We start from the raw sequence: 25,702 nt of genomic DNA, 5'->3' as shown, positions 1-25,702 counted from the left end.
TTTAGCCCTGATTTCATTCTGCCAGTTATACAGTTACTTGGGTCTCTGTCTCCCGTGCTGACCCACAACTCCTTCAGATCTCACATCTCGGGACTTTGCCGGCACAAAGAAGGTCCCCTGGGAATGTTGCCCCCAAAGTACAGCCGCGATGTGTTGCAAGAAGGTCATGGGCAGCCGAGCAGAGGTCACAGGAGGCCTCCTCCGAGGCTTCAGGTGGAGCCCATCGGGCATGTGGGATTAGTGAGGGGGGGTAGGATCCCAAAGCCCAAGGTTCAGATCTTGCTTTTAAAAAAAATATTTTATTGGGGAAGGGGAACATTGTGTTTTTCCAGGATCCATCAGCTCCAAGTCAAGTTGTTGTCCTCCAGTCTTAGCTGTGGAGGGCGCAGCTCAGCTCCAAGTACAGTCGCAGTTTTCAATCTTAGTTGCGGGGTGGGGGGGGTGGGGCGCGGGTGGGGCGCGTAGCCCATCATCCCATGCGGGAGTTGAACCGGCAACCTTTGGCAGCTCAGCTCGGGTGCAGCTCACTGGCCCATGTGGGAATCGAACCGGTGACCCTGTTGCTCAGAGCTCGCACTCTTAACTAACTGAGCCACCCGGCCCCCGCAAATCTTGCTTTTACCATTTAGTGCTGTGTGGCCTTTGGTAATTTCTTCATTATCCGGGCCCTTCACATCTTCATTTCAAAATGATACTATCATCACTTCCATCAGTGGGTTTTTGTGAGGATTCAGTGGGGTCTCATTTATGCAGCAAATATCAAGCACCTGCTGTGTGCCGGACTCCATGCTAAGCACTGGGATCCAGCTGTGAGCAAAACAGCCCCTGCCCTTGGGGAGCTGCCGTTTTTTTGTTTTTTTTTTTTTGTTTGTTTTTTAAAGGGACAAAGGGAGAGGTAGGAGGGTTCTCCAGATAAACACAATCAGTAGGATATGCATAGCTATATGCTCGAGATCTATTATAGGAACTGGCTCACCCAGTTATGGAAGCTGTGCAGTCCTCTGATCTGCCATCTGCAAGCTGGAGACCCAGGAAAACTGGTGGTGTAATTCAGCTCCATTCCAAAACCCGAGAACCAGAGGCACTAGTGTGTGAGCGCAGGAGAAGCCATTTATCTCAGCTCAAGCAAGGGGGGGAGTGGGGGTGGGGGTGGGGGAAGCCTACTCGCCCTAACTCCGCCTTTTTGCTCTATGCAGGCTCTCAATGGCTTAGATGGTGCCCACCCACAGTGGAGAGGGTGTTCTTTACTCGGTCTACCAATTCGAGTGTTCATCCTTTCCAGAAATACCCTCACACACACCTCGCCCAGTCAGGTTGACACAGTTAAGCATCCCAGACGTACATAAATGATAGTGTCGGTCCGGGAGGATGGGCCAGGCTGTGTGAAGCGCTCTGTGCCGTCTTGCAAAAAAGAGGCCCTCAGCAATTGTTAGCTGCAATTGTTATTACTGTAATTCGAGCGAGGCGGTGAAAAGGGAAGTATGGTAAGAAGAAGGGATAGTTGCCAGTAACAGCACAGGGATGGGGAGACATTGGGTGTCAACGTCATGATAATCATAGTCACTGCTTACTGATGTCCTCGGGTGGGGAGAGGCTTTGAATTTGTCTGAGCCTCCATTTCCTCACCTGGAAGATGGGTGAACAACAACATCTCGTCAGGTTCATCTTGTCCTACTCTGCTAAGGGCTTCCTAGGTACAAGCCATCTCACTTTCCAGGGAGGTGTTTTTAATATCCCCATTTTCAGAAGAGAATAATGGGGTACAGAGGAATTAGGCCACTTATTTGGGGAAGTAGAGGAGTGGGATTCGAATCCAGTCCTCCACCTGGGGGCAGGGCTGAGGGCTCCCATAGGTGAGTGGTGGGAGGTGAGATTGGGTGGGGCCAGAGCCAGGTGGGGAGGGCTGGAGTTTTCCCTTGAACCCCAAAGGTCGTGGAGCATGTCCTGCTGGAGTCCCTGGGTGGTCCTGGGTATACAGGGTAGGGAGGTTCACGCCTATCTTCCTATTGTACGGTCCAGAAAAACCAGTGTGGGATGAAGCCCCACAAGATGGGTAGTAAGATGGCTCCCCGCTGGCTTCCTTCTGGGGGGGGTCAGCTGGTAGGTGGCAAGTTCCTAGTGAGGCTGAGGTTGTGGCAGGAAGTCATGGGCACCGCCATACCCCTACTTGAGAGCTCATGTTTTGGAGGGTGAGGACGCCCAGGTGTATCCTTCTTCATTGAAAGGAGGGGATTACTCACTGTCACCTTTTCCTAGCTCTGCTCTCTGAGACCGTCTCCACTTGGGAGGAGAGACAGAGAGAGCCCAGACAAAGGCGGTAATGAGGATATAATGAGGATACCAGGGACTTGTGTCTGTCTCCAGCCATTCATTTCTCAGATACCTGAATACCTATGACTTGCCGGTTTTTTGAGCAAACAGGTGTGCAATCTTTATCTTTTCGTGTGTGATGTCATTGAAACTGCAGAATGACCCAGGCGGCAGGCATCAGGAGGACGCCCAATGTGGGGAAAGATGTCACCTTTTGAGTCAGACATACTTGACTTGGAATGCCAGCTGGCTGGTGCACAAGCTATGAGACCTTGGGCCGCCACTTCCCCTCTCTGGGCTTTCGTTTCCTCATGTGTAAAGCAGGGATCATCACATTGATTACCTCTTGGGTTGCTGGGATGATTATAGATAAGATCACATGGTTCCTGATGCACAGAGGTGCTCGGTCATACAAGAATGGTGTTGTTCACCCATTTTACAGATGAGGAAGGGGAGGCTTGGAGACGTTCAGGGACTCAGCACACACACAGCATTTTGCTCCCTGACCTCGTTCCTGGCGATATCCAAGTCTGCTGATGGAAATAGTTTCCAACAAGGCCCCAGGCCTCCTCAGAGCCCCAAGCCATTTTTCTTTAGGAAAAGGCCATTCCCTCACTCTGAATTAGCCCCCCCCCCCCCAAAACTGAACTGTAAGATACCACTTCTTTCTCATGAGTTTCTCCCTTTGATTCTTTGTGTTGGTGTTCTGAGCAGCTCTTGAAGCCTTTGCAATTCTTCCTCTTCTGTTTGCTTCAGGAGCAAGGGAGCAGGAGGAGGGCCCCCCACTTCTGGGATGCTGTTTTTCCAAGAGGGAGGCAGAGGGGCAGCTCAGTGCCCTGGGAAGCGAGATTCCCAGCTGTGTGCTGCCTCTGAACCAGGCCTGTAAACTGTGCTCTTAAGAAAACCCCTACCCATATCCCACCCCCCAGCCCTCACTCACTTGCAAAGGATGAACAGGATGCTAATGCTTTTTGGATGACCCACAAAGGAAGCCTTATCTGGGAACATTCCATCCAGGAACATTACATCCAGCAAGTACTTATTACTTGCTTGTTTTGTTCGAGGTCAAGCTTTCCCACCTTTTGGCCGGCAGCCATTTCAAAAGCTGCACAACAAAGAAGTGGAAGGTAATGCGATCAAAAAAAAAAAAAAAAGCATAAACAACAACTGGGAGCAGGGGGAGGGGGAAGTGAGCCAAGAACTTTCTTAACAAAAAGTATCCAAATGACGGCCCTCTGACCTTTGTGTAAAGATATCATCCTGCAGTCAGCTTCCCAAGTGGAAAACGCAAACCTACACCCTTAGGACAGAAGTGAGATGGTTCCCTGGCTCCAGCCATCACCCTGAGTCTTCAAATCAGACTTTGAAAATCAATTTTGGCTTAGTTTTGTCAAAAATTTTGTAATCATGCTGGGGCCTGGGAGAAAACCATTTGAGTGGTTAAGTGTGTGGAGGTCGAAAAGAGCCTAGTATACGTCTGTATTGGTTGGCTGTGGCTGGTAGAGTCCTAATTTCCAATAACTGAAAGTGGCAAGTGAAGAAATTTATTGGCTCAGGTAAATGGAAAGTCCAAAAGGCATATAGCCTTCAGGTACAGTTGTATCCAGGTGCTCCGGTGTATCAGGGTGCTGTCTCGTTTGCTTTGTCTCTTAGATGGGCGTTCGTCTGTGATGGCTTCCTTCTCAGGCATGCTCTCCCCATAACATCTCAAGGCATCCCTCCTGTTAACTTAGCAGCCTTAGCTATAAGAGAGCTATGTCTGTGCTGAAAGATGGCACATGCTAGGGAAAAAAAGAATAATCGTGCCGTGTAAAGGGGTCTTGCAGTGACATGTTGGTGGGGGCAGGTTGCAGTATGAATTGAGTGATGGGGGGTGAGATGCAAGCGGGAGACGTGGCCAGGTGGCTGTCTGGGGAAAGGAGTCCAGGCAGCAGGGACAGCTGGGGTGAAGGCTCTGAAATAGGACCCTGCTCAAGTGTGAGGCACAGCAAGGAAAGGGAGCCTGTGGCTGGAGGAGAGCGAAGTGGGGCAGGTGGAAGAGGAGGACGGAAAGGCAGGGGGCGGGGTGGAACCTGTTGGGCCTGCAGGCTGTACGGGGACTGGCTTTTCCTGAGTGAAGTCGGGGCCACGGGAGGATTCAGAGCCGAGTGGGCTGCGAGTTGATTTCCATCTTCATACAGCCAGTGGCTGTTCATTGAAAACGGACTGAGGACACAAGGGCAGAATCCGGAAGGCCAGTGAGTTCTGCAGGCAAGAGACGAGGCAGCCCAGGGCGGTGAGAAGTGGGTCACAAAACACACAAACACCCCAGATATGCGAGTGATGTGAACTGGGTGGGTTCTGGCTTTGGTGTTTTTTTTGTTTTCATCGTATCAAAACATACATAACGTAAACGTACCATCTTAACCATTTTTAAGTGTGCAGTTCAATGGTGTTAAAAATACATTCACATTGCTGTGCTGCCCTCACCACCATCCATCCCCATAACTCGTTTCATCTTATAAAACTGAAACTCTGTACCTATTAAATAACTCCCCATGCTCCCCTCCCCGCAGCCCCTGGCAACCACCATTCTATTGTCTGTCTCTGTCTAAGGACCTCGTATAAGTGGAATCACACAGGCTTTGTCCTTTTGTGACTGGCTGATTGCATAATGTCCTCAAGGTTCTTCCATGTTGTAGCATGTGTCAGAATTTCCTTCCTTTTCAAGGCTGAACAATATTCCATTGTATGGATAGGCCACATTTTTTCCATTCATCCATTGATGGACGCTTGGGTTGCTCCCATGTTTTAGCGCATGTGAATAGTGCTGCTCTAAACTTGAATGTACAAATATCTTTTTGAGACCCTGCTTTCACTTCTTTTGGGTAGATACCCAGAAGTGGAATTGCTGGGTTATATCATAATTCTATTTTTAATTTTTTGAGGAACCTCCATACTTTTTTTATAGCGGCTGTACCATTTTACATCCCCACCAACAGCGGGAATATTTTATGCTTTATGTTTTATGACGGTAACCACCCTAGTGAGTGTGAGGCGGCGTCTCATCGTGGTTTTCATTGCATTTCCCTGATGATTAGTGATGCTGGGCATCTTTTCGTGTGCTCACTGGCCTCATATATCCCATTTAGAGAAATGCCTATTCAAGCCCTTTGCCCGTTTTTTAATTGAGTTGGTTTTGTTGAGTTTGAGGATATTTCCTTATATATTCTGGACCGTCAGCCTTTATCAGGTACATGATGTGCAAATATTTTCTCCCATGCTGTGAGTTGCTTTTTCACCCTGTGGATAGTGCCTTTTGATACACAAAATGTTTTAATTTTCATGAAGTCCAGTTTGTCAATTTTTTCCTTTGGTCACCTGTGCCTTTGGAGTCATATCCAAGAAATCATTGCCTGGCGATTTTTGAAGGCACAGTGGACAGGGTTGGATGCTGGGTTGGATTGGGGTTGGAGAGAGAGAGGGGCGTCAAGCCCTTCGAGGCTTTTGGCCTGAGCAGAATGAGCTGCTGTCACCTGTGGGTGCAGTGACTTGGGGGAAAAAACAGGAGATCAGCTTTGGCTGCATTCAGTTTGATGTGCCAGCTCAGTGCCCGGATGGAGGTGACCAGGAGACAGTTGACGCCTGAGTCTGGTGTTGAGGAGAGCTTTGGGCTGGAGATGACAGCCCAGGATTCATCAGCCTGCAGAAGAACGCCTGGTTGGAGGGAGGGGAGATGGTGGCAGACACAAGTAGCTGAGTATGGAACTCCTGCTGTCTGTGCCAGAATTGGCCGGGTTTGGCCCAGTTTAAGGAAAAAACCTGAAAAATGTCACGCGCCAAGAGGTGGTGGTGGGAGAGAGAGAGGAAGACAAGCAGACATCTCATCCTTGGCCTCTAATCAAAAGCCACCTCAGCCTGTCCGCTTGTTTATTGAGTGTGGGCTCGGGGGTACATGTGCCAGGAACTGGGGTGTGGGTGGCACGATTGGGGGCTACGGCTCACTTCACCTTTACGGGCCTGGCATCCAGCACCAACCCTAGCCCTGGGAGAGTGCCTGCCCAGCGAGTGTTGATTGAATGAATGAATGAATGGGGTCTTGTCTGCTCCTCTGTAGCAGACCGGAAAGGTGTGAGGGTAGGAGGATGCCCGGCCAGCACCACCATGCCTCAGCGTTTGACAAAATGTGGTCCTTTAAGACTATTTTTACTGAAGTCAGTACACAGGACAGCTCCCCACCACAGAGAATGGTCTGGACCAAAGGTTGCTGGTGCGAGGTAGGAAACCTTGAGATGGACAGTTACAATGCCATGTGACTTTACAGTTAGGGGAATGAACAGAGGGACCGGCAATCTTAACCCCGTCCAGAGGATGTCAGAGAAGGCGTCACAGAGGGATGAACCTGGAGCTCAGTCGTGAAGGAATGAGTGGACGTTGAGGAAGGGCACAGATGGCGTAGGTGAAACTTAGAGATGGGAAGCTGACACGCCTCGAAAAGAGGTGTGAGGGGGCCATGAGGACCAGTCAGTTAAGGACTTACTCAACCTACGTGTCCACTCTTCAAGCCACACCACACGTGGCTGTTGTTGAGCCCTTGAAAGGTGGCTAATGAGGCTGAGGAACTGAATTTTTTTATTTTAATGTGATTTAACTGTAGATTTCAAAACAAATGACTTGATTCCATTCTTGGAAAACGTTTAAATATGTGTGGCACTGTTTGGGGATGTTCACTATATCTATGAATTTGTTTCTGTTTTATTTTGTTTATTTGTTTGTTTTGTTTTTTTGAGATTCCACATATAAGGGAAATCATATGGTGTTTGTCTTTCTCTGTCTGACTTATTTCACTCAGCATAATTTCCTCTAGATGCATCCATTTGTCACAAATGGTAAGATTTCGTTCTTTTTTATGGCCCAGTAATATCCCATTGTATGTACCACCTCTTTTTTTTTTTTTCCTTGTTTTTTTGGTACCACCTCTTCTTTATCCAATCATCTATGGATGGACAGACACTTGGCTATTGTAAATAGTGCTGCAGTGAACATAGGGGTGCATATGTCTTTTCGAAGTAGTGTTTTGGATTTCTTTGGATAAACAATGAAAAGTGAAATTGCTAAGTCTTATGGCGGTTCTAGTCTTCATTTTTTGAGGAACCTCTATACTGATTTCCATAGTGGCTGCACCAACTTAAAATCCCACCAGCAGCGCACAAGGGTTCCCTTCTCTCCACATCCTCACCAACAGTTGTTTGTTGATTTATTGATGACAGCCATTCTGACAGGTGTGAAGTGATAGCTCATTGTGGTTTCATTTCACCTTTTTCTTTTTACTTTTTTTTTTTTTTAAGATTTTTATTGGGGAATTGGGGGATGGGAACAGTGCTGGGGAATTGGGGGAAGGGGAACAGACAAGTTGCTGTCCTTTTGTTCTTCAGTCTAGTTGTGGAGGACGTTGCTTCACTGGCCCAAGTTGGCACCATCATTGCGCTCTTCCCGGGTGAGGCAGATCAGTCGCCAGCTTCTGGACGGCCGCTCTTTTTACTTTTTTAATGTGGCTTCTAGAGAATTGAATTCCACGTGGTCACACTGGATGTCTGTTGGATATCGCTGTTGTGAGCCATGGCGAGGAGCTGGAATGTCCTGCTGAGGCTGAAGGCTTTAGGCCAGGGTGACGTGACATGGTCAGGTGTCTGTGGTAGCTATACCCTCTGGCTGCAGTGGTGAGCGAAGATTCCAGAAGACGGGCAAGTCTGGCCATAGGGAGACTGCATTGTCTAGGAGGCCTTGAGCTGTAGCCACGCAGAGAAGCCCTGATGCACAGACAGGTAGTGCCCGCTGCCAATCCCTGGGAAGGCGACTAGACTGGACCCAGAAGGAGGAGGGGCCTTTGGGGAGAGGCGTATAGATCTGGGGCTGGCTGATCCTTCAAAAGGCCTCCCAGCTAAGAGCCAGCAGGAGAGACCTCAGCCGCTGCCGACACCTGCCAGCCCCAGCCTGGCCCTCGCCCCTACCCCGGCCGCTGCCTGCACCCCACGAAGGTTTGAGACCCTATCTCTTGCTGCCCAGCCACTGCAGCTGCTCAAGGACAGCTGTGTGACCTTGAGCGAATGGCTTTCCTTCTCTGGGGGCTGCCAGCTTTTCATGGCCTTACCCGCGCGTCACACCTAGACAGCTCAGGAGAGGTCAGAGACGCCCACGGGTGACAGGCCTTCCTGGGCTGCATCTTTTGGGTGGGCAGTATGGAGCCCTGAGGCAGGGGGTGCACGGTACTCTCAGTTTGTAGGGTGGCCTCCCATCTCTGAGCTCTGCGTGGTGTCCGCATGTCATTGCTGAGAAAGTTGAGACTCAGAGTGGTGAGGCAGCTTGCTCGGTCACACAGCTCAAGAGGCAGAATTCAGAGGAGGAATGCTGACCTTGTAGGTCCGAGGCCGTCACTCCTGTGGCCATATCTCAGTGTGCAATTAAGGGCAGGGCTCTGCACCCCTCTGAGCCTCACTTTCCTCATCTGTCAGGTGGGGACGTAGCAGTGCTGACCACAGCCGGCTGTGTGAGGAGGAAGTACGTGGAGCATAGCAGCACAGCGCAGCCCAAGGTAGGGCTCCAGAGGGCGGCCGCTAAGGCCCCCAGCAGCTCTCTGCCGTGAGTGGTATGATCCCATTTTTCAGGGGAGGAAACTGAGGCTGAGATGTGTGGCTGGTGAGAGCAGATCTGGGGTCCCCACCCAGCACTTGGCTCTGGAGCCCTTTCCCTCCACGGCGTGGCCCCCATCTTCACCCTCACTCCAGAGCCCTGGCATTACCCGTTGTGCTTGACAAAGATGAGCTTGCCCCATGCCCCCGCCTGGTCCTTCGTCCTGGATGACTGGACATGGGAGGACACGGGCAGTGCCCAGCCCACAGAGCCTGCTCCTTTCCCCAGGAACTCTCCTTCCTTTGCTCGGTGAGCCCGTAATCTGTCTGCCTTCCCACTCTGAGCTGCTTTCTGACAGCCAGACTGGTTGGGTAGGAAGCTGGCATGAAACATGCCCAGGACGTGGCCGGATCCTAAAAGCCAGAGCTGAGAGAGGCCTTAGAAGTTGTCGACTTGTGTTCTGGTGGTCTAGACGCCTTGTTCGACCTCAGTCTCCACATCTGGAAAATGGGAGGAATTGTCAGCTCTGCATAAACAGAAATGTCTACAATATAAAGTCAGGGAACTTACAGACTGCTGGCAGCAGGGTCTTTTGAGGCACTTTGGCAGTTTCTGCTAAAATGGAAGGGATGCATGACCCCGGAGCCAGCTGAGCCCTTGTAGGTACTTACCTGGAGCTGTGCTTCTCAAGTTTTAATGTGCACGAGAATGCCTGGGATCTAGTTAAAATGCAAACTTTGGTTCAGTACCTCTGGGATGGTACTAACTGCAGGGGACCCTGTTGATGCAGTTAGCAAGGCGCTAGGGTGCCTCCCACACATGTTCCTTTGTGATGGGTGCATGCATCAAAATGAAAGCCTAAATGTCCATCAGGAAGGCCTTGGCGAAATGCATGGTGGGCCGTCTGTGCTGGGGACACTCCAGAGCAATTAAAAGGAGGAAGGGAGGCCCATTGGGTTCTTGCAAATCCATGTGTCGTGTCTTCCCTGAGGATGGGGCACCCTCGGAGTGCCAGGGCTTTGTGTGTTTTATTAACCGATGTGGCCCTGTGCTGAAACAGGGTCTGGCACACAGTAAGTGCTCAGGCTGTGTGTACTGAATGATGGAATCAATATGCTGGTATGGAAAGATCTCCATGACCGAGTGTGGAAAGAACCAAGCAAGGTTCAGAAGGATACGTGTGACCTGGGGCTTCTCAGCCTTGGCGTGACTGACATTTGGGCCAAATGCTTCTTTGTGCTCGAGGCTGACCCCCTGGGCATTGTAGGATGTTGAGCAGCGTCCCTGGCGTCTACCCATCAGATGACCCACAGTGTGACAACCAAAACTGTCTCCAGACATGGCCAGTTTTTCCATGAGGGGCAAAATGAGCCTCGGTTGAGAACCGCTGGTGTGATACGCTAGCGTATAGATGGAAGGAGAGGAGAATGGGGTTTGGGGGTGGGTGAGAGCGAGGCCCTGTGTGATTTCCATTCAGATAGGTATTTGACTATAACCCCAGAAAGCAGGTGTGGGGGCACCTCCCCAAACTGATCAATACCTGTTACTCTTAGAAAAGAGGGATTGAGGTCAGGATTGGAGATTTTCCTCCAGAGAGACTTAATGAAGCCTTCTCTCTCTTTGTTTTTGGTGTTTTTTTTTTAATATGGAGATTGTACCTGTGACTTGAGTAATTAAGTAAATTTTTAAAATAGGAATATGACAAGGGCCGCTTCTAGAGGTGTGAGGATTTAATGAAAGGACGCACTTGAAGTGCTTGGCACAGTGCCTGGCACATAGTGGGAGCACAGCCAAAGGAAAGCATCGTTGTTTTGTTGTGTTGCATCCCTCTGGCAGACCCTAAGCCTACGGAAGCAGTTAAGACCCTCTGTGCATAAGGGCCAAGTGGAGCTCAGAGAGAGGGAGCGACTTTCCCAAGGTCACACAGCAAAGTAGGAGGAAACCAGTTTTCATGGCACTGAAGTAGGGGCCACATCTCCTCTGCCACCCTGTGGCCCCTGCCAGGCATCTGGGCCTCCTGGTCATCACACCTGTGGACTGAGGCCGTGTGGGCTGCTTCAAGTCCCCCAGCTTGTTGATTGCTTGGTGTCCACCAGCCCAGCTGGCGCCCATGGAGTGGGCAAGGCTGGAAGTGGTAGGGGTGTAGCCTGTGGGATTTGTGCTGTATTTTTGCCCAGCAGCATTGCGGGGACTGCCAAGGATGTGGAGCCTGTGATGGAGGACCTTGGCAGAGACAGTCCCTGTAGGTGGGCACTGGCTGCCAACCCTGTGCAGCTTCAGAATTATATTGCACCTCTCCTGTTCAAACACCTGCCGTGGCTCCCTAGTACCCAAGTCTAAATTTCCTTCCTGTGCCTGCTGGGCTAGCATTCCATATCATACAAAAGATTCTCCATGACATAGCTAGATCCCAAATACAAATAGTAGTAGTAATAATAATTAGAGCACCTACCATTTGCCAGTGCTTTACATGCATTATCTTCCTTAATCCTTACAAAAGCTATATGGCATTGCTACAAGTCTGAATATCATTTTACACACGGAGAGGATGATGCTCACAAAGGTTAGTTAAGTGTCTTGTCCAAGGTCACATAGTCATGGCCCAGCCAGGGTCTGCAGCCTGACTACAGAGTCACACTTTTCAACAGGAGGCTAGCCTGCCTCATCTTGTTAGGAGAATGAACCAGCATGATGCCAGCAGAGAGGAGCCCAGGTCTGGGTGTCTGGAGAGCCGGGTCAGGCTTGGCTGCTCCATGACCTTATCTGTGATCGTGGCTGGACTCTCCTCTCTGGACCCGGACCAAACTTTCTCCAAGGCTACCAGGCTTTCTCCAAGGCTGGCTCTGTATTCTGGGACTCAAGGTCCCACAGTTATGTAACAAACCTAGATATCACCCTGATTTCATTTTTCTATTCCTTTATTTTGTCTCACACCATTGATATATGTATATATATATATAAATCCACTGTAGAATAGTTAGAGAATTTCAGGGGGTAAAAAAGAGAAATAAATGGCGCTCCAGTTAGCCTTTGAGGGTCTATCTTTCTGAGGTATTTTTCCAACGTAAATATTTACCAAAATAGGATCAGGTAACCTATGTATCACCTAACATCTTACCCCAGATGTCTCTCAGGGTAATGAACCCTTTTTTTTACAGTCGTATCTAGGTCCGTTATGGTGGTACCATGAACATTTAATTAGAATGTCTAATTAAAGATGATGGTAAATTAATAGCTGGCATTTACTGAAATCCTCCTTTTGCCAAGTCCTGCCCTAAGCACTTGACTCGTCCCCGCAGCCCTCTGCCGCAGGCAGTTCAGCCCCGTTTCACAGACGAGGACATTGAGGCCATTGAAGTTAAGCAGCCCAGGTCTCATGGCCCGTCCTTGGCGGAGGCAGCCCCTCCTGACCCCTCCACCTATGGCCTTAACCATGGGGCCACCCTGCCGTGTGCCTCACCGCCTGTGTTCTCAGGACGCCCTGTGTCTCTGAGGCGGGCATGCTGGGTGCTGGCCAAGGAAGGAGGGCCAATTAGGAGAAGCCACTGTGGTCTGTGGCTGGATATGCAGCCTTGGCCAAAGAAAGGGTGTTCCTGCTGGAAACAGCTCCTCCTCCTGGGCAGGAGAGGCACCTGCCTGCAGGAATTTGCCAGCGCCCGTCTGGGGTGAAACCCAGACTGGCTCAGCTCGATGGATTCCCCAAGCTTCAAAAGTGTGGGTGGCCAAGGCCTCGCCCTGTGGATTTGGGGAATCTTGGATAGAGTGGTTTCTGTTCTTGAAGAGTTTCCACGGTGCCAGGCGCCAGGTCACCCTGAGCTGTTGTGCCTTCCCAATGGCCTATAAACTAGTTTCCATCTTCAGGTGGGGACACTGAGGTTCAGAGAGGTCAAGAGCCTCGTCCAAGGTCACCTTCGCAGTTCACATCTCAGAGAGCTGGGCGTGTAGGGGCATCCCAGGCCATGAGTATTGGAGACTTCTCATGCATCAAGCGCTCCTGTAAACATTTCAGACGTATTATCTCATTCCCTATCAGCAGCTGGTGGAGGTAGATGCTGTCATTGTCCTCCTTTGACAGAAGAGGAAACTAACACTTTTTTGTACTTTTGTCAATGTTAACCATGAACTCCTTTTTCAGGAGAAATCTTTTTTTTTTTTTTTTAATCTTATTGGGAACAGCCATGGTCATTAGTTACACATTGCTTTCATGCTACAATGGCCTGGTTGACTCTTTTAAGGAGGGTGCAGCTCACAGTAGCCCATGCGGGGATCGAACTGGCAACCTTGGTGTTACCAGCACCACGCTCTAACCAGCTGAGCTAACCGGTCATCCCCAGGTGAAATCTTACACAGAGTGCCAAGTCAGGCGCTGAATCAAAGAAGGTTCTAACCGTCGAAGTTGGGTGTGGGGCAGGGGAGGGAGACAGAGGTCAGCCTCCCCCTGGCAGCCAGCGGTGGTGGAAACAGCCCTGGAGAGGGAAGAGGCACGTCCTGGTTGCACAGCGCTGAGGCAGTACAGCCAGGACTGGCACCCGCTTTCCCCCCGTCCCGGGCTGCGGGGTACGCCTCGCTCTGCTCTGCCTTCCCAGCCTGGCCAGCCCTTCCCCTGCCCTCGAAGGCCACAGATTTGGTGACTAAACTTGACGTGGGAACAATGTGCTGTTTGGATAAAGACAGGACGGACATGTGTCCACCACCTCTCAGGTCAGCCAGAGGGGAGGCTAGGAGTGCCCAGAAGCGGGCATTTTACCCCTTGGGGAGCTGTTCATGTGTGATGTGTTCCCTTACACCCATGGAGGGGTCTCTGAATGGAGGAACCTATCACATAACAAGGCAGGTGAAGCCAGCTCAATTTTATTTTTTTATTTTTAAAGAAATTTTATTGGGGAACAGTGTGTTTTTCCGGGACCCGTCAGCCCCAAGTCAAGTCGTTGTCTTCAATCTAGTTGTGGAGGGCACAGCTCCTTGGCCCATGTGGGAGTCGAACTGGCATGTTATGAGCCTGCGCTCTAACCACCTGAGCTAACGGGCCGCCCCCCAGCTCGATTTTAGATTCGGCGTTGTAGAGTTAGACCTCAATATAAATCCTGCCTGGCCTCTCCCAGCTACATGGTGGTGGACAAAGCACATACTTAACTCCCCTGAGCCTCTGATTCCTCATCTGTCAAATGGGACGGCATCATACCTCCCTCTCAGGGCAGCTGGGAGCATCAGATGATGCCGTGATCACAAGGCCCTTAGCCTCGTGCCAGCTGAGTGAGTGAACATTCACTTATATCATTACGTGGCAGTTCACCAAGGACTGTCCTTGTTTCCTCTCAACAGCCCTGTGAGGAGAGCTCCCTGCATGCCCTGTTTAACAGATGAGGAAACCAAGGCCCAGAGAGGCTGCATGTCCTGTCCTGAGCTGCCCAGCCAGAGAGCGGCAGAGATAAACCCAGCTCCGTGGCCCCCCTGACTTCTGTCCCCTGCCTTTTCCCCAGCCTTGCTGTCTGCGTCAGTGGGTACACCTTGACTGTTGGAGGAAACGGAATAAAGTGGCTGGAGAGGTATATACATCTGGAGCTCAATAAATGCCCACTGCAAAGCAGAAGTTGCAGTAGAATTTGTCAGGATGAGTTGAGACAGAATCGTTTCAGAATGAGTGGGGCTTTGTGGGAAACCTGTGTGCACCACTTTATGTGGGTTTCCCTGAGAAGCTCCCAGCAACCCCTGCTGTCCAGGCTGAGGGGGCTTTTGGGGGCCCAGAGTTCCCTGGCTCCTGGGGGCAGGTGTGAACAGAACCATGTGTCAATTTGGTGGTTTTGTAGAAACCCGGATTTGGCCTGGTTGGGGGAGGGGGTGGGCCCAGGCAGCAGGGCTGAGATTAGGGTGCCTCAGGTGCAAAATTGAAGGGCGTGCCAAAAAGCTCAGTAGTCAAGATAAATAATATTTCAATGCAAATTTTAAAATAATCAAAACTAATGGATGAACCTTGAAACCATGATGCTAAATGAAAGAAGCGAGTCCATTTATAGGAAATAGTCAGAAGAGGCAAATTCATACACAGTAGGTTAGTGGTTGCCAGGGGCGGGGGTGGGGTGGATGAGTGACAGCTAAAGGTCGCGGTTTTTTGGGGGTGATGAAAACATTGTAAAAGTGATTGTGGTGATGGTGTGCATATACTAAAAACTGTTGAATTGTACACTTTAAATAGGTGAATTGTATGATATGTGAATTCTCTCTCAGTAAGCTATTACTAAAAAAAATCTAAATCAATGCAGAAATATCCATGATGAACAGTATGTCAAAATTTTAAATAACGTCAGGGTCAGTATTACTGATTTTTCCTTCTGCCTCCGGCCCAGTGTGGCTTGGCAGAGCACCATTTAGTTTTTACCCTAAGACTTTAATTTTTTGTTGGTCGTAGTTTTTTGGAGTTCATTTTAAAAATACTGCATTAAAATAGTATTGATCTTGATTACTGAATTTGGGGGCACCTCCTTAAATTTTGCACCTGCCACTCTCCCTTCCTCCTCCCAGCAGCATCGCCCCATTTGACAGCTGAGGCCCACCTGAGAGTTGTTCGCTGGGCATGAGGATAGAGTGGAAGTCTCTCTCCATGTCACCTCCTTTGGCTCCTTTTCCTGTTTCTCCCTTCTCCCCTCCCATCTCCTCTCCTTTTTTTTTTTTTTTTTAGGATTTCATTAGGGAATCAGGGAAAGGGAACAGACAAGTTGTTGTCCTTTTGTTCTTCAGTCTAATTGTGGAGGACGTTGCTTCACTGGCCCATGTTGGTATTGTGATCATTGTGCTCTTCCCAGGTGAGGCAGATCAGTCGCTGGCCATTGGACAGCCACTCACGCTGGCTGCTGGCCGCTCACGGTAGCTCACAGCAGCCCACTGCAGCCTATGCCGTCGCCAGCGACTCGTAGCAGCCCAGCTCCAGGTTGAGCTGTTGTTCATCATCTTAGCTGTAGAGGGCAGTGTCACTGGCCCTAATGTGGGATCCGAACTGGCGGCCCTGCTGCTCAGAGCCAACTCTTAACCAATGAGCCACTTGGCCGGCTCTCCTCTCCTTTGAAGTGGCTCCCTAGATGCCCCAGCAGCCCCTACCTGGCCCCCAGCCCTCATCTTCTAATACATCCTACACCACAGAGAGCCTGTGTCCCCCTCCCAGACCCCAACCAGACCAGCACTCATAATTTCCCGCTCCCCCAGGATAACCCCAGACTCCCTACTTAGCGGTCCAGGCCCGGCACGGTCTGGCCCCTCCTGACCTCCTTTCCCTGCCCTCCTGCCCGCTGTTGCTGACTTCTAACTAGCACATTTGGAGGGGGCATACATTTCTCAAATCGCTGCAATGCATCAGCCACGGCCACTGCTCTTTCTCATGGTTAAGCCTCCATCTCTCTCTTTTTTTTTTTTTTAAAGATTTTTATTGGGGAATTGGGGGAAGGGAAACAGACAAGTTGCTGTCGTTTTGTTCTTCAGTCTAGTTGTGGAGGACGTTGCTTCACGGCCCCAAGTTGGCACCATCACTGCGCTCTTCCCGGGCGAGGCAGATCAGTCGCCGGCTTCTGGACAGCCGCTCACGCTGGCTGCTGGCTGCTCACGGTAGCCCATGGCAACCCACTGCAGCAGGAGCTGCAGCCTACGCCGTTGCCGGCGACTCACGGCAGCCCAGCTCCAGGTTGAGCTGTTGTTCAGCATCTCAGCTGTAGAGGGCAGTGTCACTGGCCCTCATGTGGAATCCGAACCAGGGCCCTCTGGTGTCCCAAGCCAGTTCTTAACCAGCGCGCCACTCGGCCGGCCCAGCCTCCATCTCTCTTAATCTTCTCAGCAGCCTCGCTGGGAAGAGTGGTTGGCCCCCATTTGACAGATGAGGAAACTGAGGCCCAGATAGAGGAGAGGACGCCGCTAGGGGTCTGGAGCATAGGCAGGTGCACACCCAAGCCGGCCGACCGCACACCCGAGGCTCTGTCCACCTACCTGAACCTTCTCTCGTCCACTGCTGCTGGCTGCTTGTCCTTGAACCTCCTCTTGTACAGTGTCTGGGGCCAGCGTCACTCCACTCCAGCCCCTAACGTCCTCCTCCCACTTCTGACTCGAGTTAATATCCAATATCATGGATATGCCGGCATGTGATGCCAGCGTGGGTGGACTCCTTGCTTCTTTCATAATAGTTCTATTCTCTCCTGCTCTTCTTTTTTTAAATAAAATCAATACACCCAAATCACGTTCCAGAATACGCCATCAAGCTTCTCCTGGTACAGACCCCCTGCCACTCTGGGTTTGATGGTGGAGAGAGAAAATGGGCGAGAATGGGAACCCAGGCCCCTGCTGTGCCCGGAGCACAGCTCCCTGGGTCTGTGGATGGCCCCCGGGGCCCAGGAATTAGGATGGGGAAAATGACATCTTTATTGGCCCAATTTCACACGTCCGTGTAGGTGACAAATCACGGCAGATGGGCCCTGGTCACCAAGAGAAACCACATAGTATATCTTTATATCACATTTCACTGACTACAGATATCTTGTCTCATCACTACATGCAAATTGCAGTCGTTATGAAGCCTGCCCCTCGTGCGTTGTTTATTGTACTAATAAAGGAGTATATGGGTCACTAGATCGCAGCTCTTCTTATCAGGTTCTTAGCCAGCTTTGACTCTAACTGCTGTGCTTTTAATTCTCTGTATTTTATTCCATTTAAAAAGACTCTTCTGGGAAAGAGCCCATAGATGTCACCAGACGGCCGAAGGGGTCCATGGCACAAAAAGGGCCGAAGACCTGATTAGACCGAGGTTCAAGTTCTGACTCCGCCCTGCACCGCTGTGAGTGTGAGCAGCCAACTCCCCTGTCTGTGTCTCTTCTCCGTGGCCTGGTCAGAGGGGAACTTTCTCCCTCATGGTTGTTTTGGGAGGTCAGCAGGGGTGCTGGACGCTGCTCTGTGGTGGCGTCCGTCTGTCCATCAGGCATGGCCCTGAGCGCTCTAGCGTTCCCCTGTAGGGGCTGCCACAGGCACCTGCGCATTCGCCTCCTGACGTCCATTGCTGTCTGTGTGGCTTGTCTGTCTCTCCTGTGTCTGCTGCTGTGGCACTCCTTACAGGCAGACCTGTCGTTCCTAAGTAATAATAGTACATAACCATAGCTAGAGCTCACCCCTGTGCCAGCGTCATGACACCTGGCCAGGTGCTGTTTGTACCCTTATTCTGCAGAGGAGGCAAGTGAGGCACAGAAAGCAGAAGTCTCTGGGTCAAGGTCACACAGCTGTTGAATGGCCAAGCCCAGACTGTACCTCGTCCTGTCCAGTTCTTGACCCCTACACTATATGAGCATTGCATTCCTCGTGCCCAGTGTGGGTGGGTGCCCAGGAAATAGCCCTCAAATGCTGAATTCAGTGGCCGCAGCAGCATTTCAGAGCAAGAGGAAGGGACCGCACATGGTCATGCAGATCCCTGGGCCCCATTTCATAACTTCCAAATTGGACTATGGCGGGGCTGGATCCAGGACTGGGTCTTTTAACAATTTCAGGAGATTCTGATGCACTGGGAAGTTTGAGGCCATCTTAAAGGGTTAAGAAATTGGTATGGTAACAGAGCTCCATTCTGAGCATTGTATCAGTTCATTTATTTAATCCTCAGTACTGCTATTAGCATCCCCATTTCGCAGATGTGGAAACCAAGGCACAGGGAAGTTAGGTAACACCTTCCTCTCCCTTCTTCCCCCGATCCCGCTCCACCCAGGGCTGCAGTGCTAGTAGTCAGCAGAACCAGGACGGCAAGCCAGGCGTGTACACGCCTACTCCAGTGCGTATTCCTCCACGTCTGGGAGCTTCTCTGCAGAGGAATGGAGATGGGTGTGTGTGTGTGTGTGTGTGTGTGTGTGTGTGTGTGTGTGTGTGTGTGTGTGTGNTATATATGTATGTATGTATGTATACATATACATATACATATACATATACATATACATATACATATATATATATATAGAGAGAGAGAGAGAGAGAGAGCGAGCGAGCAAGCGCGGGAGAGTCAGAGAGAGAGAGAGAGAGAGAGAGAGAGAGAGAGAGAGAGAGAGAGAGAGAAGCAGCCCTGGCCCCCAGAAAGTCACTCTGGGCCTTTCCTGTTTGTACTGTTTACCAGGCAAGCGCCCCATGTGTCCCCAAGTAGGAAGCCTGGATGGGGGCTGTGCCAGGTGCTCAAGTTGAGGCTGGGAGACCAAGGCCCAGAGCGGGACACATAGCTTTCCCATCTGTGTATGGGGCAGAGTAGGGATTTTAAGGGTGTGGTTAAGAGCTTGGGTTCTAGCAATAGGGACCTAGGTTCCAGTTCAGACTCAACCAGTTACCAGCTGTGTGGCCTTGGGCTAAACACTTCCCCTGAGCCTCAGTTTCCCCTTCTGTCAGATGGGGTGAATGATAGTGCCTACCCCCTAGGGTTGTTAGAGGCAAAACCTACAGAAAAGTGCCAGGTGCATACAAGTCTCTTTCCTTAGGTCTTTATTTGATGGCAGACCAGATGCCAGGTGATTCTGGGTGCAGGCGTGTGCTTCTTTTCTTAAAAAAAAACAACAACAACTGTTTGCTTTCCCGAGTTGTTTATTTTTGTCTTGCCCACCAAAGGCTGGCTGTGGCCCTTCGGAGCCGGGGCCCAGAACCAAACTACACACCGGCTTCCTGCTGCTCACTGCATTTGCTTTTCTTGGGCTTGTGCGAGTTCCAAGGATTCTGTCTTTTCCTCATACAGGCCAGGGGGTTGGCAGGCTGTGGGCCGCTGGACAAACCTAGCTCGCTGCCTGATTTTATAAGTAGTCAGTCTCTCTTGGAATGCGGCCACACACATTCCTGCATAGGTTGCCTAGGGCTGCTCTCACGCTCCAAAGGCTGAGTGGAGTACCTGCAACAGACCTCTGACCAAAGGGCCAAAGTCACGGCTTTCTGGCCCTGTATAGACGTAGTGTGCCGACCGACCCACCTCACCAGGCCACTCGTTTCTCAGATTGTGTATCCCTTTCAGTCTCGGTCCCTGTGCTGTGATGACAGTGGTCATAATACTCAGTACTGACATTTTTACAGGTTGACCCCGTGCCAGGCCTGAGTTCCGCGTGACTTTTTCCTTCAGGTGTTATTCCCATTTCTCAGATGAGAACACTGAGGCTCAGAGAGCTACCCCAGATTGACCCAGGACATCCAGACTCTGAGTGGGGGAGCTTGTGCCTAACCATGCTGAACGGGCTAAGTAGGAGGTGGGGCAGCATGGGGTGGGGGTGCCCTGCCTTGATCGTTTTAGGTAAAAAAAATTGCAAAGCAAGCCAAGAAAGAGAGATCCTAGATCCAGGAGCATGGGCTATGGAGAGAGAGAGGAAGAACATTTTCCTCCTGGCCCCCCTGCTTACCATCTGTGTGGCCTTGGGCAGGTGACCCCACCTCTCTGAGCCCCAGTATTTGGGTGGTTGATAAAGGAGGATAAAGTGGGGGTAATGGGTGGGAGTTGTGAGGAGAAAATTCAGTGACGTATGCAAAGTCCCTGAGCTCCGAACCTCACATACAACAGTGCGCGATAAGTCAGAGCTCATTTTTAGGCCGTGTGCCAGGCTGCCTTCTCTGCGTCCCTCTGAAGCCACCCCACACACTTTTATGCTCAAGCCATGTACAGAACCTCGGAATTATTACTTTTCTCTTCCTCTCTCCCTGTGGAATCAAGCAGGCTCTTCTTGGCTGGTTTCCTGCCAGAGCCGTTCAGAGGTCTCTGATCCCCAGACGCCCTGCCAGAGCGAGCCTGGGTCTCCCCAACTCAGCGAGGGAGGGTTGGAGCTGGGGACAGTGAGGTCAGTGTTGGGGCCAGAGGGGTAGGTGGTAGCCATGGCAATGGAATGCTTGGGAGCTGGTTCCCACGAAGAGGGCTTGCAGGGCTGATGGCTGAGCTCGGGCACATGGGCACTGGGCATCCCTCCAAGGCCAGTCTGTAAGTGCAGTGACCCGCCATGTTAGCTGGCAGTGTGTGCTTCAGCCCCCGTCCCTTTCTTGGGAACCTCTTGATCTGCTGAGCTTGGAGAAATGCTCAGAAAGTTAAAAGGCATTTGAACCCAAATCAGTGTGGTCTCATTGTAAATGTCACCTCCTTTTATGACCCCCGAGGGCATGGCTCCCCCTCCCATTGGGGCATATCCTTCCAAGTATCTGTCACAGGTGTAATTACTGCCTCACATGCTGATTTCGTTGCTCCCCACTAGAACGTCAGCTCCATGAGGGCAGGGGCCTTTGTCTGCAGCCCCTGATGTGTTCCAGCACCTTGATTGGTGCCTGGCACATAGTAGGTGCTCGATAAACATTTGTGGAATGAATGAATCTGGGTCTAAAGGGATCTGAAAACTGAACAGCCCTCTCTCCCCCCCGCCCCCCATTCCAGTGGTCACCCAGGGCAGCCGATGGGTCAGTAGAAAGAGCTAGCAAAGCCCCCCCCCCATCCTCTCCTGCTGCCCTCATTTTATGAGCTTCCATGATTCAATGCACAGGACGTCATTTTGGGGACAGAGCCAGATTTGGAAATTGGCTTTTCCTCTTACTAGTGGTGGGGCTTCTTCTAAGCACTTCAACTCTCAGAGCTTCAATCTCCTCACCTATCAGATAGGGATAAAAATCCCCATCTTAAAAGTTTCCATTGAGGATGAAATTAGAAAACGAAAGCCAACATGTAAATAGCACTCACTATGTGTCAGGTGCTGTTCTAACATGTTCTAACTTGTTTACACCTCCCAGCGCCTCTCTGAGGCTAGTTTGTGGTTCACTGGGGCCATGTTTCAAGGGCCCAGGTGCCACATGCACGCCTTCTGCGAGGCATTGTTATCATCCCCATTTTACAGATAAGGAAACTGAGGCTCAGAGGGTAAGTGACTTGCCAAGGTCACACAGCCAGTAGCTGGTGGAGCCTGGATTTGAGCCCAAGCAGCCTGCCCCTCTACTATTACCTGGCGTATAATTTTTAAAAATACTGGTCGTTTTATTATTATATAGGAAGACAATTCAACAACACCATAAAAGTATGGTTTTAGGACAAAAATATTATCACCTACCATCGGACCACCACCCCTGGTGGCATTTTGAGCATATTTCCTTCTTGTGTTTTCGTTTTTACCTGTGGTTTATTTTGTGTATGCTGGTTGCTTTGATCGATTTGGCATTCACTTTTTGGCAAAGTCATGCCCACTGGGCACCCACATGACCTTCATCATCCATCAGTTGGAGAACCAGGACCCTCACCCACCCCTCCTTGGGGCTATTGTAAGGATAAAAGGATGCAGGGCATGGAAAGCCCTTGGCCTGGTGTTCAATACACCAGGGTACATAATAAATGCTGATGTTTCTCCTGTAAGAAAGGAGGGCTTTGACCCCCACCCCCATGCCTTTCATTCGTCTTCTACGTCAGCGCTGTCGGACGGAACTTCGTGCAGATGATGGGACTGGTCTAGACCAGGAGTCTGCAGACTTTTCCTATAAATGGCCAGAGACTAAACATTTCAGGATTTGTGCAGCACATAAGGTTATCGTTGTTGATGCTTCTCTTTCTTCCCTCCCTCCCCCTCCTTCTCTTTCTCTTTCCCTTTAAAAAAAAAAAAAAAAGTAAAATCCACTCTCAGCTGGCAGGCCAGATAAAAAAACAAGCCCAGGGGTAGATTTGGCTCCAGGGCCACCATTTGCTCCCCGCATTCTAGATCTGTACTGTTCGGTTCAATAGCTACTGGGCACTTGAACTGTGGCTAGTGCAACTGAGGAGCTGAATTTTAAATTTAAATGCCTAGGAGTGGCTAGTGCTCCCACTGTAGACACGAAGTTCTAAGTGACTGAAGCCTCTGACAGCCCTGCCCCTTCTCCCTGCAAGGCCGAGGTCTCTGGCATTTCAAGGGCCGCCTGAGGGCAGCTGGGCCTGAGCCATCTCACCTCTGGAAGTGCCTGGTCCCTAATTGTTTTTATCTGTTCCAAGAGGCAGGCCTCCCATCTTTAGCCACCCATGCCCAGGAGTGCCAGGCCTGTGTATTCTGTAGCGTGGAGGTGGGGCAGGGAGCTGGTTGCTGTAGTGACACCTGGGAACCCTTCACCATCTGGGTTGGTATTTCAGGGATTTAAAAACCTGTCCAGACGTGAGGGGTCGGCATAGGAAGAGGACCAGGAAATGTAGCAACAGCCTACACCCAGCCTATTTCCATCACAGCACAAGTAAAATAATAGCTGAGATTTTTGAGTACTTGCTATTATCTCGTCAAAACCTCCCAACAGCCCATTTTACAGAATGGGAAAACTGAGGCTCACTGGAGTGACAATCCATGTAGTCAGCGGGTTGTCCAACTCCAGAACTGTGTTCTTAACCACTCCGCCTCTTGGAATGGGACAGAGAGGAGGTCAAGTTGAGTCTCAGACTCAACATGCGATTCTGTGAAGCGATTTCCCCTCGTGGACCTCAGTTGCCCCATCAGTAAAATGGGTTGTCAGAGACACAGAGGCTCCATGAGGCAGCAGTGCCTTAGCTCAGATTCTCAGCTCACACCTCTCTGCCTGAGAAGTGAGCCAGTTCATTCCCTATAGGACCAGGTGAATTCAGACCCCACCTGTGACATCTTGAGCTGAGGTGACCTCCCCCTGCACTGCAACTTGTCCCCAGACTACTTTTCCCCCATATCACTGTTGGGTGCCCTCGGAGAGCCTGGCATCCCCCTCTGCCCATCTGAGTGTGCCCAGCCCCTCTCCATGGCACCCATCCATCTCCTCTGCTCTGCAGGGGTCAGCCAGTAGACAGCCTTGGCAAGTGGCCACTAGGGCTGGAGCCCTGGGATCAAAGTACCCCTGCAGCCCAAAGGCCCCAGAGTCCCAGCTCCTCCTGAGATAGCCCTAGGCACAGCTACCTGCCCATCATGGCAGCTGAGCAACACCCACTGCCCCACCCCCCAGAGTGCAGTGTTCTCTCTGTTAGAAATCTGGTGCTAGACAAAGCTGGATCCCAGCTGCAGGGAGAGGGCAGGCCTCTGCTCCTCCACGTCTCTCAGGAAGCTGATTCTCCTGGTAATCGGATAGAGAAGGCTGAGCCCCAAAGCGGGCAGGGTCTTACCCAGCGTCCCTGGGAAGACTCAAGGCCAGAATCCAAACCCTCTGCATCCCGTTTGACCAGTGCTCGGGCGTTCGGTGTGCTCGCGCAGTGCTTCACACACAAGTTCCCTGAGTCTCATAATAGCTCCCTGTGCAAAGGTTATCATTATCCCTTTTTATTTTGGGAAGAGAAAACGGAAGCTTCTGAATGGTGAAGTCCCTTTTCCGGGTCATCAGCTGGCAAATGGCAGAGGCGGGATTTGAACCCGGGGCTATAAGCCTCCAAGTCTGAGGCTCTTATCCAACTCCCTCACTGTCAGGATGTCGGGACACCTCCCTTGACGGGGTCCAGCGGGGTGGTGGGGTGGAGGGCAGGCCTAGGTTCCTGGGCTGGGCCCCCTGGCCCCTCCTGGAGTGGCACTGGGGTCCTGGCTCTGGGTGGCCAGGAAGCTGCCTTCTGCTTTGTAGGTTGCCAGCTGCTTTCTCTCTGCCAAGTCGCCCGCGTTTGCTTGTCAATCCACCCTCCAGGTCTTTGCGTTCTTCTGCGCATGTCTGATCTGCCGCTCTGAGCTGTTGTCCTCTGGTGGCCGAGATGGGCCTCTTGCTGGGGCTTGTTCAAGGACAGCCTGGTCTCTCTAGCTGTGAGACTTTTGTGCTAGTTGCTTCGTATCTTTGAGCTGCTAGAGTAAGGGATTCCTACCCCAGAGGTAGGAGAAGGTCCCATGAGATATGATGCATGGAAAAAAGCTTGAGCAGAGTACATGCTCAATAAATGTAGAAACACAAAACTCAAGTGCTTTGTTTTAAAGTGCCATTGCCCATTGAATGATCAGTATTAAGCAAAACTGGTGAGTTGATAACATTTTCCTTATTCTGTCTACCTCTTCTTCCAACCCAAACAAGCTTGAGCGTTCCCTCCTGCCTACAGTTTCACTTTTCACGGTTTTGGTGACCTGGGGTCAACTGTGGTCTGAAAATACTACATCGAAAGTTCCAGAAGCAAACAATTCATAGGTTTTAAATTGTGCGCCGTTTTGAGGAGGGGTTGATGAAATCGCTCCCTGTCCCACTTGACACACGAGTCATCCCTTCGTGCAGCGTCTCCACGCTGTATGTGCTCCCCGCCTGTTAGTCACTGGCTAGCCCGCTGGGTTATCAGATCAACTGTCGCGGTGTCACAATACTTGAGTGCGTATGACCCTTATTTTACTTAGTAATGGTCCCAAAGTGCCAGAGTTGTTTAAACTCTAAACTCTATCATAGGTATGTGTGATACATAGGGTTTGGTACTATCTGCAATTTCAGGCATCCAGTGGGGAGGTCTTACAATGTCTCCCCCATGGGTAATGGGGGGCTACTGTATACACACACATGCATGCACACAGTGACATGCTTACTACACCTTTCCTTTCTGGAAAGAGCTTTCCCACATCACCCTCTTTTCTCCCTTTCTCTGCATTCCTCCATCGCCATCTGTTCCCCCTAAAACTCCCATTCTTTCTCCCCAATAAGTGTCAGAAAGAAAGAGTGCTTATGCTAATTCAAACTAAAGTGTGATTGACAGCCCATCAGGGGCATTGACGCTGAAATAATAATAATCAGCAGAATTCTGTCTCAGGTCTAAGTGGAGAATTTCAGTGAGCCACCTGATGAAGCAGAGGGACCCCTTTTGGGGAGATTTCTGAGTGGCTTTCTGTCCTGCCCAGCCTCCCTCCCCTCTGAAAGTAGC

The 25,702-nt window shown here is 50.8% G+C and overlaps 1 protein-coding gene across 2 annotated transcripts in view; it reads left to right on the top strand.

Moving 5' to 3' along the window:
• TPST2 (tyrosylprotein sulfotransferase 2) overlaps positions 1-25,702 on the top strand; it is a 50,102-nt gene that overhangs the window by 9,932 nt on the left and 14,468 nt on the right. Inside the window, exon 2 of one of the 2 annotated variants that reach the window (XM_019663930.1) lies at positions 17,612-17,728. The exons of the other annotated variant lie outside the window; for it this stretch is intronic. The gene's annotated coding sequence lies outside the window, so the exon portion shown is untranslated. The remainder of the gene's footprint in view (positions 1-17,611; positions 17,729-25,702) is intronic. 2 annotated transcript variants of the gene reach the window in all.

Source organism: Hipposideros armiger, unplaced genomic scaffold (assembly GCF_001890085.2).
Source record: "Hipposideros armiger isolate ML-2016 unplaced genomic scaffold, ASM189008v1 scaffold_411, whole genome shotgun sequence".
NCBI lineage: Eukaryota > Metazoa > Chordata > Mammalia > Chiroptera > Hipposideridae > Hipposideros > Hipposideros armiger.
Note: the sequence above shows the minus strand (reverse complement) of the source record. Positions and strands in the feature narration are given on the sequence as shown.